Genomic DNA, 21,207 nt, shown 5'->3' with positions numbered 1-21,207 from the left:
AAGGTCAGTCTGTCAGTGGAAGAGGAGACTGTAAGGCCTACTCTATATATTAGATCATTGGTGGTGGGAAGAACATGTATAAATAAAGCCACGGGTGCTGCAGAAGAAGAAGCCTCTCTGTGCTTTATTGGGGCAGCCAGTGGGCCCCAGAAAGAGGGGCAGGCAGAGGACTCGTTACAGAATGAAATATCTGAATTTGAAATTTAGGAACCTTCAATCAAAACCAAAAGTAGTCAGACTTCACCCAGTCTCCTGTGGAAATGCACTACTGCAGCTATTGCTCTGGATAGGCCTGGAGTGGGTCATGGATTTGGGCTGTCCTGTGGGCATAGTTAAGACTAGAGCTATGCAGAAGGAAGATGCAAAGGGACATATCCCTGCTTGAGTTGGGCAAGTCTTCTCCAGAGACAGATTTATTTTCTAGATGTATCGAGCCATAAAAGAAACAAGACAGTAAACAAGGCAGAAGCATGATCTCATATTCCTTTAATCTCTACAGCCACCTCTTGTCCCCACAGTAATCATCTAAAAGAGCTCAGTTCTCAAGCCCCATGGAACAAATCTTCCAAAATGTTTGAAGGGGTGTTTCTAACTGGTGGTAAATTACTAGAGTGGACTTGACCAATTAGTGGAGAAGACCCTACTGACTCACTGTATACCAGTGTGATACAGTACATTTATTTAAATAATCACCCTTACAGCATTTCTAGCCGATGAACTATGAGGGAGTGTGCCCTTGACCAAGCCTATAGGAGCTTTGCTAAGCTTTTCTTGGCTAGAAATTGGGCATAATTTTCAATCTAACTCTTAAAATCTTTTTCCCACTATAGAACACAAACAAATTCTCCTCAGAGCCCTTAGCAGAGACCATCTTTCTATAACCTTCCACCCCAAGATCCTTTTTAATCCCAAGGAAGCCTTTAAATCAAGGATTTTAAAAGAACACAGGTGCTGTTGGTTAACATAGACTTTGGCATTGCACATCTGTGCAGCTCTGCCTCTTTAAAAGGCTGTATTCTGGCAGGGCCCATGCCCTAAAGCTGCAATTCACTAATGCTGTGGGCAGCAGGCTCCTCAGAGGGACAACCTATTGATTCTTAATGTTGTATTAAAATATAGGGAGCCTTGACAATCAAGTGGTCCAGAAAGGAGTGGTAAGATTCAAGAAAATAAAAGGGAATCAGAGAAGGTTTTCTGGACAAAGTTTGTGTCTTCACACATGATGATGTCTCCCAACTACTCCTAAAGTCCTTACTTCATGTTTTTCCTCAAACTCCTAAGGACACTGCCCCGGACCATCTTCTGATAATGCTGTAAATCTGACCTATCTCCACTGAAATAAAGTTATGCTATGTAAACTGGTGGAGAGGCAAGCCCAGTAAAAGGAGAGAGCTGATGTTGACTGCACGTTTCTCACACAATGAGCTACCACTGCCAAAGAATGGCATGAGAGAAGTGACATTTGACTCTCCTGTGTGTGAAAAGATTTAGTTGTCGCTCTGCACCATACAGGCTTTTGGCTCAAGCAATTCCAGAAACACCTGTATAAAATCAATTGCATTAAGAACATTAACTACTTTGTATATGAGCTTAGTGATGCTGTTAGAAAAAAACAGGCGAATAAAGGTAACTAGGATTAATATGTTAATTCCCCACCCCCTGACTGCCTGTGTTTTAGCACCATATGGTTAACTTTCATATGGTGCTAAAACACAGGCAGTCAGGGGGTGGGGAATTAACATCAATTTAAAAACTGTCAAGACCAGGCAGTTCTAAACTTAAAAGGATCTAAAGATTAAGGCCTTTGGCTTGATTCACCGTTATTTGATACCTACAGGAAATTAAACCATGGAAGCTCTAGTCAAAAACATTAATAAAAGCAAGGAAATTCAGAGCTAAGGAAGAAATCTTACGATATTCTAATGCCATTTTCCCTGTTGCAAAGGCTTTCAGAACAGTGGGTTACATTGTAAACTATATTGCATGTGCTGCAATACTTTGGTTGAACTAAGGACTTCAGTATTATCTCTATATTTACATAGGCTGGGTGCATGTAAATCATAAGTTACTCAGAGCTTCATCTGCTTTAATCTGAACAATAAAGTATATAGATGTGGCGCCATCTGTTTTTTAAAAAAGGGAAAACTTGTAGGGCACAGATGAGATTGTTTGAAGTAAAGAACATCTGGCATGGGCAATGAATCCCAAGGAACATCTTTCTGATGGGCGTAAAATCAGAATTACCAAACTAATAAGAATATGCATTTACACTGTGTAAATTTTTTGCTAATAGCCTATAACTGGCTAACATATAATCTATATTCTAATTTCTAGCATAATATTCTTTCCATATAATATAGATAAGCAGTCCAAAATTAAAACATTCAAGTAATTTTTTTTAAAGGAGCCTGTCCTGCAGTTTAGGAGACTTTATCCCAACATTCTCATAAAGGTGTTTTGTGGCCAAAAGCAATGGCCCCTCCTACAACATAGTGCTCTTTGCAGCAAGGTGAGAAGCCACTGGTTGGAGTCACAGGTCTGCAGTGGATAGACTGCTTGGCTAGCTTGTGAAAGCCAGCTGCATGAGGGCACTTTCTCACATGAGCCCCGTTGCTCTTTCCTGCCATTTAAAACAAAGTAAAAAGTCTCTGTGTAATCATGGGAACATGGCCTTGATGGAAATTAGTAAAATCAAAACTGGAATGGAAGCATTTAAGAAGTTGCCAAAAGTAGCTGTAAGGAGTCAGAGGAAACCCAAAACTTAAGTTTACTAAAGTACAATGAGTCTCATTAATTTACTTACAAAATGTATCCAGCAAAGAGCTACTTGTGGTAGTGTATATTTCATATTTAAAATAATAAATCAAAACTGCCTGCTCAGGGTACTTTGCTAAGCAATCATACCTCTCTGTTTAAATTAATTGTGCTGACTAAAACTTCTGCTGAAGATTAAGCAGCTGATTTTAAAAAGGCCTGGATATAGGGAACATATCCTTTTTTCTTAATATAATTAAAATGGTGTAGAGAAAAAAATTGACTTCACATGCTCACGTGGGTCTATTGATAAATTGTATAGTCAATTGTTTGACCACACTTTGGTTTGTTGTGAAATATACTCAAGAGACTAAATAACCAACATCAGTCAGCTTTCTTACTATAGTACTGGAAAATGGTATCGTATAGAACCTGTCTCCAAGAAGCCATCCCTGTAGCATTGTTACATTCACCTTACACAGAAGGTGTGCTCCCAGTGTTGCACATTTCAGCTGGCATTATTTATATGATAATTTTAGAAGTTACATGTCTCTTCACATGTCATTAAAATCCAACCCATCAGTTTGTCCCAGTTTCCTAACTTGTTTTGTTCCTTTCTTATCTTTGTTTTGCATACTAGCATTTCAGGTACTGGTCCATAAAGTTACCTCCCCTTAGCTTGCACTAAGACAGAACGAAGGTATCTTGATTTGTTTTACAAGTTTCCTATCTGATTATGCCAAATGCTTATTTCAGCAAATGCAAGGAGTTATGGGATACTATGGAGTAAGTGAACAGGATTATAGCACAAATATTGTAACAGTGATATAGCCTAACATTTTTAGTTCTTAATGCATACATATATATGGTATGGATAAGACATCAATATGATATAAGTTAGCCAGCATATATTGGTCAAAGGTCAATGATGCAGACAGTACATCTGTCTCAGGGATTATTAACCCTAATATATTAAACCCTGAGCTTGCAAGTGAACCGCTACAACCGTTTAGACCCCACTGACTTTCACAGGGTTCTGGATACCTAACAGTCCAAGTATGCAGATCAGTTTACGGGATCACAGACTAATTATTGGATTAATAGATCAACTTTATCTGCATTCTTATCCATCTTTATAACAGAACCCAAGCAGTTAAGTCTATTATTCATTCTCTTTTGGACCCTTATTTGAACTAAACCTTCCAAGTATTTGAGATTAGGGCTTCACAAAAACCACCCTAACAATTGCCATTCTTGTGGCTAGTGTCTGCAGAGAGATCGGGAACTAAGCCAGCAAGCAGGCTGGGCAACTTCTCACCCTGAGAAGTGTCTCTGTAGGACCCTGATGGGATGGGAAGGCAGCTTGTGCTATAGTTGATGTACTGTTCCTTTGTGTGAAGGGATGAGTTCAATCTTGAATGCTCAAAAGGTTCAAGCACACTGGGCCAGATTTTCAAAAGAGCTCAGCACCCACAATACAAACCTGAGCTAATGCCCATTTGAGTAAATGGGAAAGGCTCTGATCCACTTCAGTGCAAAGTAAATCCTAATAATACCCAGGTATAGTCTCGCACTTAAAGTTTCTTCCATTTTGAAAGAATCTACTTTTTCACTAATTGGGCATGAATTTCCTAGCAAGACAAAGGTTGATACTGAAAATATATCTGTTCAGATAATAACAGAACAGTGCATGATACCAACTAGACACAGTTCTTGAAAGGGTCAATTTTATCGGGAGTTGGGGGGAGCAAAAGAAGCTTGGCATATTTTAACTTAATTCATTCACAAAGCATCCTGTGCTTTCTCAAGGTGTCTGAAAAAACAATTCTGAATTCAGTTAGCCTGAAATAACTAAAAGGTCATCAATTTGCTGTCACTGTACTGATATGGTTTAATTACATTCTGCAAATATATTGAACAGGCCATCAGAAGATGATTATATTGCTGAAACGTGTTATTCTCTTAACAACAAACCAATGTCCATTGAGTGGGATGTATGTATAATGATTGAGCTTAGCTATAAATGAGGGGAGTTTGTATGAATCTAAATGTTATAATTTTGACATGTTTATTATTCCAATAAGAAACACAAAATATGCAATAGAAAAGAAATCAGACTTGAAAGTCTATGAGTTTCAAATTCTACCGGTGGTTCATTAACATTAGGATAGGCAGTTAGAACTTTTCTTAGTTAAAATATAACATCTATCTCCTAAGAGAAATACGAAAAAGAAAACATGTAGACTGTAGTAAAGCACATGGGCTCAGTGGTATCAATTAGTATAGCCCCACTGAATTAAATGAAACTACATGGATTCATCCCAGGATCAGACTTGTCAGGAACTTGTTTGAAGCAACATCTAATACTTTGTTTTATTTATAATCATATTGGTTACATTTTATGTATTTTTGTAACTCTGTGGAAGCTTAGAAACCAAAAATAGGTGTTCTTAAAAATGCATATTTATAGTACTCCGAAACTTACCTTTACTAGGCACATGCCTTGTTCTATGTATGTAATTCTATATTCACTCCAAGGGTGCTATAACATATAAATAATATTTGCAGTATTCCCTGTACTAAAAGAGGGAATACCTAAGATACTTCAGTAGGTTCGATTACATTGCTGTGAGCCCAGGTTCACAACGGCACCCAATGTACATGCCTGAATGTAGGTAAGAGAACTAACAAACATCACTTTCTCAAAAAGCATAAACATGAACAAAGCACTTTCATTTAAAAAATACAAATATTTGCTGAAACTCTTTTGCATTATTTACCCAGCTGGAACTATTATTGCTCATATTTCCAAGGCATCCATCCCCATAGCATTTGGGTGTCATTACATATATTTAGAAGTACATCAATTGCACCATGCAAGACAGAAAAGAACCCTTTCTCCATCTACTATAGTTACTTACCAAAGCAGAATGACAACTAGTTGGTTTAATTCTAAGAGCTCCCAGTCAGGGAATTTTACAACTCTGTTCCTAGGAGAAGACTTAACTAAGAAAGTAGTCTTATTTTATTCCATACGTGGGGAAAGACTCCAGCTCAGATTGCTTTCTGGTGGTAGTGAATTCCACAGCCAACGACTCTCCACTGAGAACACCTTCTCCCTAGCCTTCACAAGTGCAAACCTAGTATCAATCAGTCTTAAAGTTCTGAACATAGGCCACACTGGATACGATCATGACAGAGCCTCTCAGACAGCTAGGCCCCAGCATATGTAGCAATTTGAAGAGAAACACTAGGGTCTGAATTCTCCAACCCACTTAATCCTCTTTGCTCCACATAAGCCAAAATCAAATAAGTATTTATTTGGGTACAGTGGGTTTGCACAAATGCTCAACTGCTCGTTTGTTTGCCAGGACAGAAAATAAAACTACTGGCCATATTGGAAAATGCAATGTGAACTGCATCAAATGACCTTTCCCAGCAAACATAGTTCTAACTCAAAACACACTGGCAAACAGCAGTCTCAAAGGTTCAATGATTGCCAGATATGAGCAAAAAGTTTTTATTCCCCTTTTGAGGAAAACTCAACGCAAATTTGAGCAAACCACTGCTGAGCCACCTTTGGGAATCAATCTCAAACCAAGGCTGTTTTCTAACATTTCCAAGGCTGAAGTCTAACGGTCTGCATATCATCATACATCCAACCAAGCAAAGTATATGTATGGCTAGATTTAGCAGCTAATGAAAAATGTCATTACACACAATATACAAAGTTATTCTACTTTTTGATAATTTGTCAAGGATTATTATGGCCTGTCACATCAACACGTTGAAGATTGAGTGGTCTCATAAGGAGGTCAGAAGAGTGGGATGGAACATGTTTTAAAAGTTCTTAGAAAATTGGGGGTTAACATTTATTTCCCAAAATATTTCCCTAAATATCATAAATGGTATGAACTCATCATGACATCTTTGTGTGTATAACCAGAAGGAATAGGTTTTACTTTTCTTTCTTGTTACTGCACTGTCCTATTAAGTCCTACCTGAATGCAGTGAAAATAATCCTGTAGCATGACACTTCCCACTTTGGGGCAAATACATACTGAAAACCACAAGTCCTCTTTTGTTTTTCACTATGTTGAAAAGGGATCACTATTTAGTCTTCAGTGTAGTTACGTGTTCTATTCTGTTATAAGCCTAGTAACTGTTTCAGCATAGTTTCCAGCCATCTTTCCCAATAAGAGGGTTAGATTTTTACAATATTGTACTGGAAAAGCACAATAATACCTTGGACCCTGTATTTATTGTAGGAAATGTTGTGTCAGAATGTTACATTACAATCAGTCAATGACAGACAGAACTATGGTGTCACACAAACTTGCTCCATAACACAAATTTCATCATTGTACAGTTGACACCTAGGGACCGATCACCCACTTTTCTTTGCAGGAATAGTTGTGGCTGAGAGCTGTTTACATCTATTAAGTTTGTATACAGCCCTATGTAAATTACCCCAGGATTGTGGTCAGCGGTTGTATGCAGACTTTGTCATTTTGCTTACTGACCACACATTCCCATTGATCAATTCTAAATTGGATTATTGTTAGGTTTAAAAGTGCCTCAGCAGCAGAAAGTGGCTGTGGTGGCTGGCAAAGCAGAGATGGATAGTAGAATAAACAGTGAAAGTGACAAGATTTGAGACTGAATTGATCACTGTCAGCGAGTTAGTGGTCGGCTGTCTGACCTTTGGTGCCCAAACTAAACATCAGAATAATGTTTAGACAAACACATTTGATTTTTGAGGTAATGGGTTTGTCAACTAAATGACAAGCCTTAGAAAGGTCAAAGAGCGAGCCATTTTTCAGACTTTTTTCAAGCACTAATCGTTCATTTGGGAAACAGTGCATTTCTGCTCTGGACAAGAAGAGAACTTCACATGTATGCACACTGCAAATTCCTCAGAGCCAAAAACCATAATACAGTGAAAGCAGTTTATCATAGACAGCTTCCATCCAGAGTCAGATTTTACTATAAGCAGAATTTTATTACAACAATACGCTCAGGAATTTAGGTCCTGATGAAGGCCCTGCTATATTTTAATATTGTCATCATTCATCCTAGCAAGTGAAGAAATGCATACACACACACACACACACACAATTGATAATCATAACTTTATTCAATAACACCATGAGATTTATATGGCAAAGCATAGCATACTCATTGCCGTTGTTCCTTTCAAGTAATCCACTCTGCAGTTTGGCTATTTTTAATGATATGCTATTTTATCATTTTTCTTGTGTATTGCACATAAATCAAGACCGGCTCTGAGCAGAATTCGACAACAGTGTTTATTAGAATTCTGATGCCTGGCCTAGACCTGAACTCCTGCAACAATGTTACTACAACTGTGGGAAATATGACAAAAATGTTAGCGGGGGCAAAAATTTTGAGGTTCAAAATTATTGGCTATGACTATTGAATATGGCTGAATCTGTGCTTGAGTAACAATTACTTTTTCAAAAAATAAAGTTATTTGGAAGCTTTACTTAGTGAAGTACAGAATTATATGACAGAAAAAATAGGTCTTTTGAATATTCCTGTGCTAAAGGATCACTGCAGCAGTGGATGATGTCTGGGGTGTTGTTCATTAAGATGACAGAAACAATGAGAAAGAAGTAAGTCATGCTCCTACTTACCTGCCCTTACCACCAAAATATTCACAGTACCAATGCCATAGTAAGAAAGAGCACAGGAACTGGAGAAGGAGTGGGCGAGGGGAAGGGCAGAAAATAAGAAAGAGATAAAGAAGTAATAAATGATTCCTAAATGTACTACGAGTTCTTTCTCTCTCTCTCTCTCACACACACACACACACTTCCCTAGCTCCTTCTCTGCTCCCTTCTCCAATGCATCAAAGCAGCTACTATGTGGCATTCACTGCAGGCAGATCATCGGCAGCTATACACATACTGTACACCTCCGTGTATCTGTCTCAGAAGGGTCTGATTCTGGTTTCACCAAGTAGTCGGCAGCAGTAGCCATCATCTTTGGAGGGAAAGGAGAGATGTGGGGGGGGGCCTGTTTACCCTCCTCTAATAAAGACTGAGTTACATGTGGAGGAGAAGATGTACAATATAATCTGAGAAGCTTTCCTAAACAACTTCACTCAAATGCAGTTATAGCCCCTCACATGAATGTCTGCAACTTCCCCAAATAATCTTGATCAATAGGTTGCACAGTTATACATGTTATTAAGAAGGTAAAGAGGTACTCAACACTACTGTACTAAATAGGGTTCTTCGGTGTGTCCTAATGTCTCCAGCAGTGACTGCTTAGCGTCATGTAGATTATTTAGTCACGTATTGGAGAGGGATTCCCCCCCCCCATTTCATATTGTACATCATTTCTTAATCCTGGTGCTTAAGTATATGTGTGAGCTATAGAATCAATGATGGGAAAGGGTGAGATGTTGGGAAGAGTAAGGCCTTTTATTATTACCAAAACAGTCCACATCTGATTTCTATATTTTCACTACAATCCGGGTCTTCTCCAGCTTCATCCTGGAAATATTCTACTGCTGAAACAAATGTTGTTTGTGTTTATCTGGCAAGTGCTGCCTCTCTCTGGGCTGATGACAAAGTACCATGGCACTCCAGAATTTTTATGCTGCTCCTGCTACTGGAGTTGTCAAGACAGCTGCTACTTTCCTTTAGTCTCATTCACACTCTAGGATATATAAGGAACTTGAGCACATTCTTTCTGATGCTGCACTGAAAGCAAAATGACATATACACAGTCAAATGGAATCAAATGTCATTTTACTTTACATTATAGAAATATCTTATGCAGTAAGGACCGTAATCCTACATAATGGCTCTTGAACATTTCCTCACATGGGAAGTATAATTTAATTTCAAGATAGAAATAACCATGTATTAACTCTGTTAATGAAGAGTGTCTGTTACATGGTACTTACTTTGTGATCTGCTAAGTACTACTACCCTTAAGCTACAGAATCATATATGATATAGATGCATGGTAGATTTTAGAAATAAGTGAACCCAGAGAAATTTGCCTTCAAGTTCTGCAGCTGGCCTTCAAGTCTGGTGTGTTTGTTAAACACAAACTACTTCTTCCACTGACATTCCAGTGATGAGTTTCCAGGACTTTTCTAGGCTCTGGCCCAAATCTTTGTGTAAACACTGGCTCTGCTGAACCTAACCAAATCAGCAGTTGGTCTTTGTGTACAGAAAACATGACAAATACCACTGCCCTAAGCATAAACCATCCTTCCTCTTCTTAAATTCTAAAGGCTGCTATAGACAACAACCATTTAAAGTCCTCTCAGAATCACAGACACTTTAAAAACATCAAGGATAAATTGAAGAATGAAACCTTCCTCTCTGTTATACAGTGGACTCCTCTTAGATAATTCAGTGTATACACAATGATGATTTCTGTGATAAGGTTTCATTTTATATTTCATTGCAGGCTGCCTCAATAGCAATAGCTGCTGATCACCAAATAATTCACTGGTTTCTCTGTGGAGTAGTGATGTGTTGCTATACTTCAACAAGGGCTCCCACATATGGTTCCCTGTCAACCTGTAACACACCTCATGTCCCAGTGATGCATATGCTTGCAAGGAAATTGAATAAAGGAAGCTTTCTAACAAACATAGCCAAGAAGAAAGGCAACTCCATTGTGCTAACCAACTTCTGTTCAGTTCATTTGCTGACAACATTTTACTCTTTTCTGGAATAATGTAGTGAATCGCTTGCACTAACTCTTAAGCATAGTAGTTTGCAGAAGGTTGAGAGGCTGTAAAGATTTTGTCAGAGCAGCCCAGGCAGAACTATTTTTTCCCCGGTGGAAATATTTTGAAAATGCTTGAGGTTTAGTGAAACCTGTTGTGTCTGAAAACAGAAAATAGGCTTTTGGGAATTGGGGAGTATTTTTATGAAACCCAGGGATACATCACCTCTGGTAGACATGCTTGAGAGGTACCCAGAGACAAGTGAACTCTATCAGACATTGGGAAATCACTCCAAACCTTCTATGCGTTTGGTAGCAGAATTTTAAGAAGGGGCTGCAACATGACTACTTATAGAAGCCAGTCCCATACACTCCTCACTCACAAATTAAATGGGTTACCGTCATCACAATGTGTCTTGGTTCCACTGCCCCCAGAGCACGCCATGATCTGTGTTTCTTGAACAATAGCACAGTATTGGCATTCTTAACATTCAGTCCAACTTTTCCTAATCTATGTTCCATTATGCCAGCCTTTGAAAATGTCTTGGCAGATACATAGGCTCTATATTGATTTCCATTCGCCCATATAGTTACTGGTATGTAGCAACCTATGGTGTAATATGAGAAAAAATATTGATTTCAGGAAACTTAATATTATTAAAAGACAGTTGTATTAATCTCTTCCCTGGATTTTAGCCGGGGGTTTTCAGCCTCAGAAAATCAATGAAGCTAATACTCTTGTTATATCAGGAGAGCTTGTTAGACTCTTTTTATTGTACCAGTTTCATGTTATGTTAAGAGCAGAAACTCAAAAAGGCTATAGGCTTTTCTTACACTGAGTGTAAAATGTATTAATTTTCTGTGTAGCTCCAACCAAAGCCTTTGGTATTTCAAGAAAACTGTGACCGTTATTTACTAACTTGAATGATATTCAATTGTAACTATGTAAGGGCAACAGCCTCCCTCACAGAATCCAAGCCAGTCTTGCATGAATTCTGATCAGCAAATGACTGATACATACAATATTTGATTAGCAAAATTTCCCCATATCAATTCATAAACTAGTTTTCCTGTTTCAATAACTGTCCAAATCTGTGTCCATTGTGCTTATTCTGCAGATGGAAGCAGCTGTTTCTACCTTCTAATCACATACCTGACTAAGCGACAGGATTAAAACAGATTAACATTTCATTTGGGAACTAGAATATCCAAATCTGGAAACAAACAAGGATTCCCATGGAACTGCCAAGTGAAACTGTTTTTTTTCATAATGACCGATGACAAACCAGAATCTGTTCCTCTAGCCCAGAGCTCCCTTATAACCATCTCATTCCATCCAATCCTCTCACTACATATCAGGTAATATTTTTAATCATAATGTTACAGGTAGTCAAAGCATAAAATACTTACCCTACAATATTTTTTTTATTTGCATTTCCATCTGATTAGAAGCTGTTGCAGATTTCACTTCCATCTACCCTAACCAACTCACTGTAACTGGAAATGTAAGTTAAGCCTTCCTGTGGGATTTCTGTCATTCTTTCTCCTGATTCTCCCACACAAGGGTTGTTTTAGGAGGATAACACAAACTGTGGGAGGAACAGGGTTGAGTTCAGTGGATCCACAACTATTCTGATCCACTGACCATTTTCCCTCCTGCAGAGATCATATTGGTTGTGGGATATAGTGAAGCACTAAGCTATAGGGTGATCTCCAACACAATCTGGCCAGTGAGGCTTCATGATGTAGTTCAAGTTTTGGCCCTAATTGAACACTGAGGTTAAAATTTAAACTATTTGAAAATCTCTCCCTTGATTTCTGTGGCAGAAATGGGAGCTAGGCCCCCAACCCCATGTGTTTCCATGACATTTGTTGACAAAGATACTTCTATCTCATCCTCTTTCTGTCCCATTAACACTCTGGCTCTTAACTATGACATGTCTATACAATAGCATAATTTCACCACATAATTTTCTGCTCTTTGCTGTTCAGTATCAACTGGAAATAAGCACACTTCATGAAAAGCCAATTTGCTCTGAAATTATTGTTTCAATATAATCTTGTGCTACTTAGGACACAATGATAGAATATCTCCCATATACCCAGTAAGCAAAGACGGAATGGTTATATGAATGATAACCTACAGGCAAAATTAACAGAACAGCTTCTATTGTACTAATGTCTAATGCCAAACCAACTTCATACATACACACACCCCACCTGACTTGGAGTCTCATCAATTATCATTGCAGAGAAAGCAGGAAATGAATCGCTCATAGTTTGAGTCATCAATAATTTAAATTAAAAATGTCATAAAAATCATCCTTCTTCCTGTAGTGTAAATGAATGTGATTCTAAGTGTATAGTAAAGACATAATAATTGCCAGCAAATTAACTTCCAGAGAAGATGAAGAGGGAATTCTGTCTTGTCTTATTGTTGTACTGTTTCCTGTGAATGGGGTTTTATTATCTCTTGTTAGGGTCTGCTGCTAAACTCAATATATATATATACATATACATGTGTTGATCTATGGCAAGAGAAATGTTACATGAGCTGTAAGTTGTGTCCAAAATGTTTTGCACAAAAATAAATACTAGATACTACAATGATAGGAACTATATGCACATTTTGCATAGACACTGAATTATAGCTTTTTCCCTAGCAATGACTCCAAAGAATATGTAAAATTTATGTTACCATGCCAGAAAGAGAGAGAAGTCATTAACACTTCTTTATTTCTCTACTTTTTCACAATAGACTAAAAATTTTAATTAGAGAGAGAACACATACAATTCAAAATCTATGCTCAGATATCCTTAAGTAACATAATAATCCATCACAAAGTATTACAGAAGATGTTAGAATGTAAGACTATTAAACTTAAGATTAGTTGTGTCCTGAAATACCTAAGTGCCTCTTGCCACATAATCAGTAGCTTCTTTGGGGGTGGATATGATTCAGGGTCATCCTCTCCCCTCCCCTCTACTAAAACACCTACATGAGGCAGACTTGCCCTTCTCACCATAGGGAGCTGGACATGGATTGATCCCTCCAGTGCTAGCACACTTCCTGAGTCAGTCCCAGGGAGTCCAAAAATATCACGACACATTTTAATTTTTAACACCTCTTCATGCTCAGGGAGCAAGTGCAACACCTAAAAAAACAAAGCCCCTTTTGGCAGTGCATAGCACTGCATTTCCATTGGCCTACTGAGCCAAAATCAGTAATGAAATCAACTTCTACACATATATGCAAGATGCACAATGTTTGTGTAGGATTGAGCTTTCAGTAGCTGAAATGCTCCTGTTAGGCTGTGGCATAGATCAAATTCACTAGAAATTGGAAGTTGCATTATAGCTCTGCCATTGAACAGATATTTATCTGGCACTCTTATTGCTAAACATCGGGTATTTCTGAGTTAACAAAATGATCATCTGAAACCATTCCACTGAAACAGTTCTCTATTGCCAACAAAATCACGTATATCTTCAGGGCAGCATTTTGTTTCTGAGGTAAATACCTTAAAGTGGGGAGACAGAGCTCCCCAAAAGCATTAGTTCATTATACATATTAGTTCATTACAGTAGAAAAGAATTTGTTCTCTGTTCAGTATATCACCAAAAGTTTACAAAGTGCTGAGTTCAGATATGGATAGTGCAGTGACCTTGGCCCTCTCTGAATATTGCTCTCACTGTACATTGATTTTTACACTAGTGAAATTCCACTGGCTTTGCTTGTGGGGTGTACCCCGATTTACCTCAGTGTCAATGGCAGTAGAATGAGGACTATTGTCAACAAACATGGCAGCCATTTTGCACTGATAGCCCAATTCAAGTCCTCTGTAAGGCAAATGGGAGATTTTCAATCAAGTTCAGTGGGAGTTAGATTGGGCCCTTCCACCTTGGTGCAGTACTATGGTGAAAGAGTTGAGTAAGAAGCTAAATTGTGGTGTGTTTTTCATTTTAAAGTAAGCACCATATTAATATTCCATACCATGAGTCCAATAAACTTAATTTGCACATTTACCAGCTCTCCGCTTGCTTCCGCCCCTCCCCCATACACACACAGTAATTAACACTAGCCCCAGCTCCAAGGAGTGTCAAGAAAAACTGTATTCTTTGAAAAATCTTCTGAAATTAGTAAAAAAAGACAAAAGCGTATTTGCCCAATTTCGCAATGGTCACAGTCAGAGCTAGTAAGAACATTTTAAATTAAATGTAATTTCACAGAAATAAGCAGTTTCGTCAAAGCCAAAATACTTTCTAGGGACATACTGGCTTGGAGAAAGATCTCATTGGAAAGATTTCTGAGGTCCAGAGCTCGCTGTGCTCTTGTGACCAGAGATAGAGAGACCCAATTCGAAAGCCTGAGCTTTTCTAGCCAAAATCAGCCATTTTGACACAATTCCATTTCACTTATTCTAAAGGTTTTGTTTCCATTCTTAAAGCAGAAAAAAAAATTCAAAACCTCTAAAGTTGTCACAGAGCAGAATTGTCGTCCTCCAGCCAACTCTTCGCACAGCGCTGAGCAGAGACATTATGTAGAATATTCTTATTAGAGTTGGATGCAATTTTTCGGGTGACACTTATTTTCAGTAAAAAATGTAACTTTGGCAACTCCAAAATGTTTTTCAGGTTTGTGTCAATTTCTCCAAATTGTTTCAGTAAAAAAAAAAAGCCTAAAAAAATCATTGACACTTTCTAAAATAAATGTTTCTTTTTTATTTCAAAACAACTTTTATTTCAAAATTTCCTTGAAACTTATTTTTAAAACAATGTTTTTAAATGATCAAAATCAAAACAAACATTTAAGTTTGTCAAAATGAAACCTTTTATTCAGCCTAGAATGATTTTTTGTTTTACTTTTCAATTTGCTGAAAAATAAAAAAAAAATCTTTTTGATTCAACTTTAATTTTTTTTTTTTCAGGATTGCCAGCAAACTGAAAAATCCCTTATTTGTCCAGTCCTGATTCTTATTTCTCAATATGTGTTGATGTTGTAGTTGTGTGTGTGAATTAGAATACTCTATTTGTGGTTTATGATTTTTTGCTTGCAGCTGTTTGTTGTGATATCGCTATGGAGCTGCTGCAGCAGAAAACAGGCACAGCAGCAGGAGCCTACTTGGTGGGGGAAGGAGCTCATTTCAAGGTTTCATCATCTCCCCTTTTTCCTCCAAGCAGAGAGTCAGGTATAGGAGGCATTCGCTCTGGTGATGAATACTGCACATGTGCTTTGATAGTGTCTTCATATTTCCACTGAGGCCGTTTGCTGTCTGTGATGTGATCACTTAATCCATTTTTATTTTCATTATCACTTTTATGTTGCAACGATGAATACATCTGAGCCAACAAAGAGTAAATAGGCTATAGCATATGTTACCAATTTAGCCATCATTAGATTTTATTTTTTCATAAATAATTATATTTATTTGTCTATAGCAGTGGTTCTTAACCTTTACTGCAGCCTGCACCCCTTTGGTTCTCAGAATATGTTCTCGCATCCCATATCAAAACTCAAAATACGTTTTCACACCACTTAAACTTAGATATACTTTTTATTTGTATATTATAATAATCGTTCAAAAATGTATAATGTTAATAAATACATAGGTTTGATGAAACAAAGTAGTTTTACTTATATGCCCATGCTTAATTTATGTTTTCAATGATTTACCTTCTAAAAAAATCTGGCATGTCTTGCACCCTCAGAAAGGGCATGCACCCCAGGTTAAGAATCACTGGTCTATAGTAATGTGTTTGTTCAGTTTGATTTTGTACTTTTCTATATAAAGTTTAATACATTGATATTTTTCAAAGTTTACATCAAAAATCTGAATTTCTACAGCAAGGGTAGGCAACCTATGGCACGCGTGCCGAAGGCGGCATGCAAGCTGATTTTCAGTGGCACTCACAGTGCGCGGGTCCTGGCCACCAGTCCGGGGGGAAGGGGGCTCTGCATTTTAATTAAATTTTAAATTAAGCTTCTTAAAACGTTTTACAAAACTTATTTACTTTACATACAACAATAGTCTAGTTATATATTAAAGACTTATAGAAAGAGACCTTCTAAAAATGTTAAAATGTGTTACTGGCACGCAAAACCTTAAATTAGAGTGAATAAATGAAGATTCGGCATACCACTTCCGAAAGGTTGCAACTCCTGTTCTACAGTATGTGCAAAAGCCATACAATACTACTCTATAAAGTACAATCATTGACCCAGTTCAGGAAAGCATCTCTATTTAGCAAAGCACTTAAGCACATGCTTAACTTTAACATGTGCTTTAATCCCATTGACTTTGATGCTTAAGTGCTTTCCTGGATCAGGGTCATAAAGATATGAGATGCCAAACCATGGCTAGTGTAAGATGAGCAAACATTTTAATTGTTACCTTTTATGTGAATCAACATTTTCTTATCAAATGAACATCAGCAACTTGAAATAAAGTCAATCCCAAAAGATGTGTTTAAAAAGTTTCAGGAACTGCCCCTGAATTCCTCTGCCAATTTTTGTGGGTTTACAATTGGAATTTTTTTTAACATTTTTCTCTCTCAAGTTGTTATGACATGAGGAAGGCAAAAAAAAACCAACAGGCTTCTGCCAATTTGGGAAAAATTTCTTCCTGACTCCCAAAACAAGCAATTGGTTAGATCCCCATCATCCAGTGAAAACACAGCTCCTCCAAGGAAGGAAGGTGGAACAGCTGAGTGGGACATTCTAGCCAGCATGAGTAAGAGCAGCACTGTGGCTGCTCTAACTTGTGCCAAGGACCAAACCAGAATTGGGAGAGAAATAAGAACTTAGAGCTCTAAGTTTGTCACAGCTGAGGACAGAGCCTCTCTTCTCCTGACTCCCAAGCCAGTGCCCTGTTCCCTGGACCACAAGAGGGTGGGGTATAAAAACAAGATAGAAATACAGATGTATCAATAGTAATTAGTTGCATAACCAACTAATTTTTAATTCTTAAGCCTATAGTAACCCTTATAACCTGCACCACACAATCTTTTTCTTTTCCTTTTTGAGAAATTCTTGACCCTGAAATTCACATGAAAATAGGCTGGTTTATATTGTGTGCTATAGGAAAGAGAAGAAGCTATTCTCTGTTGAAATTCTCATCTATTTCAGAGGTTGCTTACATTTTTTTCTGTGATTTCTGCAAAGTCCTTAAATATAATCAAGCTCCCCATCTCTTCTAGCCCATGTTTAACGGTCATCTTGCCTTACTTTATTCTCCCCTGGGAGCACATTGCCTTGAACAAATCCCTTAAAGCTTATTGACTTCATATTTTCATTGTTTCCTTGTCATGGTTTTGCTAAGGAAAACTTTTCTCTGACAATGACTGCATCTTCCTAAAAGCTTCTTATTTCTCCTTTTTGAAGCACTGGATCCATCATAATATTTTTCTCCCGTAATTGCCATGGGCCAATTTCTTCTAAAAGAATTAAAAATGCAAATCTAATATCATAATTGTGTAATCTGATAATCCTGGCAGCTCAATCAATACTATCTCCCACTGTCAATAATAAGGCTATGATGCATGTTTGTCAGAACTGACCAATCTCACTTTATCACTGGCACTGTGGTCCTTCCACATCTATAAGCTATGACATTTTATTTGTATCCTCCTATCAATCAACTCTAATTTTTGGATCATAGAAATTCATGTTGTCATCTTGAAGCCTGGCGGCATCAGGGTTGCTCTTCGAGCCAGGCAACAGAGCCTTGCAGTCTTCGCCTTCTCAGAGACTCCTCAGTTCAATCTGACGGGGGATAGGGACTGACAATAGCACACTTGGGTGTCTTCATTTTCTAGCCACAAATGACTGGGGTTAGCAGCAAAGGACGCGGCTAGTAACCACTGTGGAAAGAGAAATCTGTAGATCAATAAGAGAATGCCCACTGGTATTTGTACTGTGGTGCATATTTCTAAAATAGGAAAAAATACTATAAAGCTTTTCCCGCTGTGCTGATCCCACAAAAACTGTTTCAGACAGTACTTTATATTATTTAATAGTGCAGCCTAAGTACAGTGTAATTAAATGTTACAAAGCCTGCTGATCCCAAATTGGCATTAAAGCAGTTAACAAGTTATATGGTAACACAAGCATCGTTTCCTCCTGTGCAGTGACAATCACAGTTACTGAAAGAAAGAAAAACCTTTCTTTTTATGAAAATCCACAGTAAAGCTAAATGAATGTACCTCTTTGTTTTGGCATATTTTCAAATGCTACCTTTCATGAGGACACACTGAGTTTGAATCTGCACTCATGTACACTAGAGACAAGGCCGGCTCTGGCTTTTTTGCAGCCCCAAGCAAAAAAAAAAAAAAAAGGTGGGGTGGGGCCACTGGATCAGCAAAGCAGGGGGAAAAAGGCGCAGCTGGAGCGGCAAAGCGGGTGGGAGGGAACAACTCAAAAATGGCGGGGCTTGAGCAGGTAAGTGGGAGGGGCGGGGGGAGAAACAACCGCGCGACCAGCAAAGCAGGGGAAAAACAAAACAAAAAATCCCTACAGGGCGACCAGAGCCAAGGGACTCCTTGTGGTGCAGAGTGCGTGCCCTGTCTAATGGAGGGCAGGAAGGGGGGAGAGAGAGAAGGGCGGCGGCCAGCGCTTCAGCAGGGCGCTCGCCACACGGCCCCAACTGCCGCGCCGCCTGCCGGGAGGGCTCCGCTCCGCTCCGGTCGGCGGGGAGGGAAGGACACGGGCTGCCCTGCCCAGTTTGCTGCAGGTGATTCCCCTCCTCCGTGCCGCCGCCCCCTACAGGGCGGCCGGAGCAGCAAAAAGAAAAAAGCGGCCATGCCACCCTAGGACTGGGCGGAATGTCTCCCCCTAGACTCTGCCGTCCCAAGCATGAGCTTGCTCAGCTGGTGCCTGGAGCCGGCCCTGACCAGAGAGCCAGGGAAGGTGAGGTAATCTCTTTTATTGGACCAATTTCTTTTGGTGAGAGAGACAAACTTTCGAACATACATTAGTTTAATCCCAGTGTATCTCCATTGACTTCTGTGGAATTACTCCTGATTTACACTGGCAGCAGGATGGGATTTCTGGACTCCCAGTGGTGTAAATCAGAGTAACTATTGAAAAAAATGGTGTTAAAACAGTGTGAGAGCAGAATCAGGCCCATTATTTCTTGCTCTAGGGTTTGGACTGATTTGAAAAACTTGCTGTCTTCAGATAAATATGAAACGCACTTGCCTCAGGCTCCAACCTGAAATATCACTTTGTCTTAAGTACAAGCAAGGAAGCAGGCATCAGCACTTGGCAAAAAAAAATGTGTATGAAGGGAACCTGTTTGTAAGGTTTATACTGTGTTCCAAAAAAATATACTGGGCCAATTTCTCCTGCATCATTGTTAATTAGGAAATCGTCTCTGAAAGGAGTGATTTAGCACCATGCAGAGAGGAGTGAACTCCATCAGAAACAGAGAACTCACCTCAAACCACTTTTTGGTTTGAACACTGGCGCAGCAAACAAGTATTTTCACCAAAGAGCCCAACCGGGGGTCTGTATGACAGCACAAAGACAACCCCAGAAAAGGAGTGGGCCTTCATATAGAATCCTATCTAACCTAGCACTGGAATCATGTGGTCCCAAATTAAGCTCAAGCTTTGCTCTTGAGGGCAGGATTTCCTTGGCTATGGTGGACAGAGGTGATCCACATTACAAAGCTATTTACAAACTGCTATACAAATCAGTTCCTCCATCCTCAGTGTTACACTTCTCTCCTGGGGCCTGTGTGTGCCTCTCTCTCTCTCTCTCTCTCACCCAGCCTCACATCCCCTTATCCCACCATTTCTTTGGTCTTCATCTACCCCAATAAATGGAGAATAAAATCAAGGGGGGGGCTCCTATACTATCATATGAATCAGTCTGCTGCCTCCTCTTAGAGGGAAAGCAGAAAAAAGTAAAGCTCCTAGGAGGTATTCACTGTTAACTTCACATAAATGAGCAATCCCCAACATCATTTAGTAAAGCAATTCATGCATATTTTGTGCCAGATCCTCAATTGTAAATTAGCATAGCTCTATTGATGTCAATAGAGCCATAGCGATTTACACCAGTGAGAATCTGAGCTAGTATTTATTGTTTTTCCCTAAATACATTTCCCCCAATCTATTCTCTTCAGCTATAGCTTCTGTTAAGAACATAAGAATGGCCCTACTGGGTCAGACCAAAGGTCCATCTAGCCCAATATCCTGTCTACCAACAGTGGCCAATGCCAGGTGCCCCAGAGGGAATGAAGAGAATAGGTAAGTGGTCCATCCCCTGTCGTCCATTCCCAGCTTCTGGCAAACAGAGGCTAGGGACACCATCCTTGCCCATCTTGGCTAATAACCATTAACAGACCTATCCTCCATGAACTACTCTAGTTCTTTTTTTTTAACACAGTTATGGTCTTGGCCTTCACAATATCCTCTGGCAAGGAGTTCCACAGGCTGACTGTGCATTGTGTGAAGAAATACTTCCTTTTATTTGTTTTAAACCTGTTGCCTATTAATTTTATTTGGTGACCCCTAGTTCTTGTGTTATGAGGAGTAGTAAACAACACTTCCTTATCTACTTTCTCTACATGAGTCATGATTTTATAGACTTTAATCATATCTCCCCTTAGCTGTCTCTTTTCCAAGCTGAAAAGTCCCAGTCTTATTAATCTCTCCTCATATGGAAGCTGTTCTATACCCCTAATAATTTTTGTTGCCCTTTTCTGAACCTTTTCCAATTCCAATATATCTTTT

Source organism: Gopherus evgoodei, chromosome 1 (genome assembly GCF_007399415.2).
Source record: "Gopherus evgoodei ecotype Sinaloan lineage chromosome 1, rGopEvg1_v1.p, whole genome shotgun sequence".
Taxonomy (NCBI): Eukaryota; Metazoa; Chordata; order Testudines; family Testudinidae; genus Gopherus; species Gopherus evgoodei.
This window is presented reverse-complemented; position numbering follows the sequence as displayed.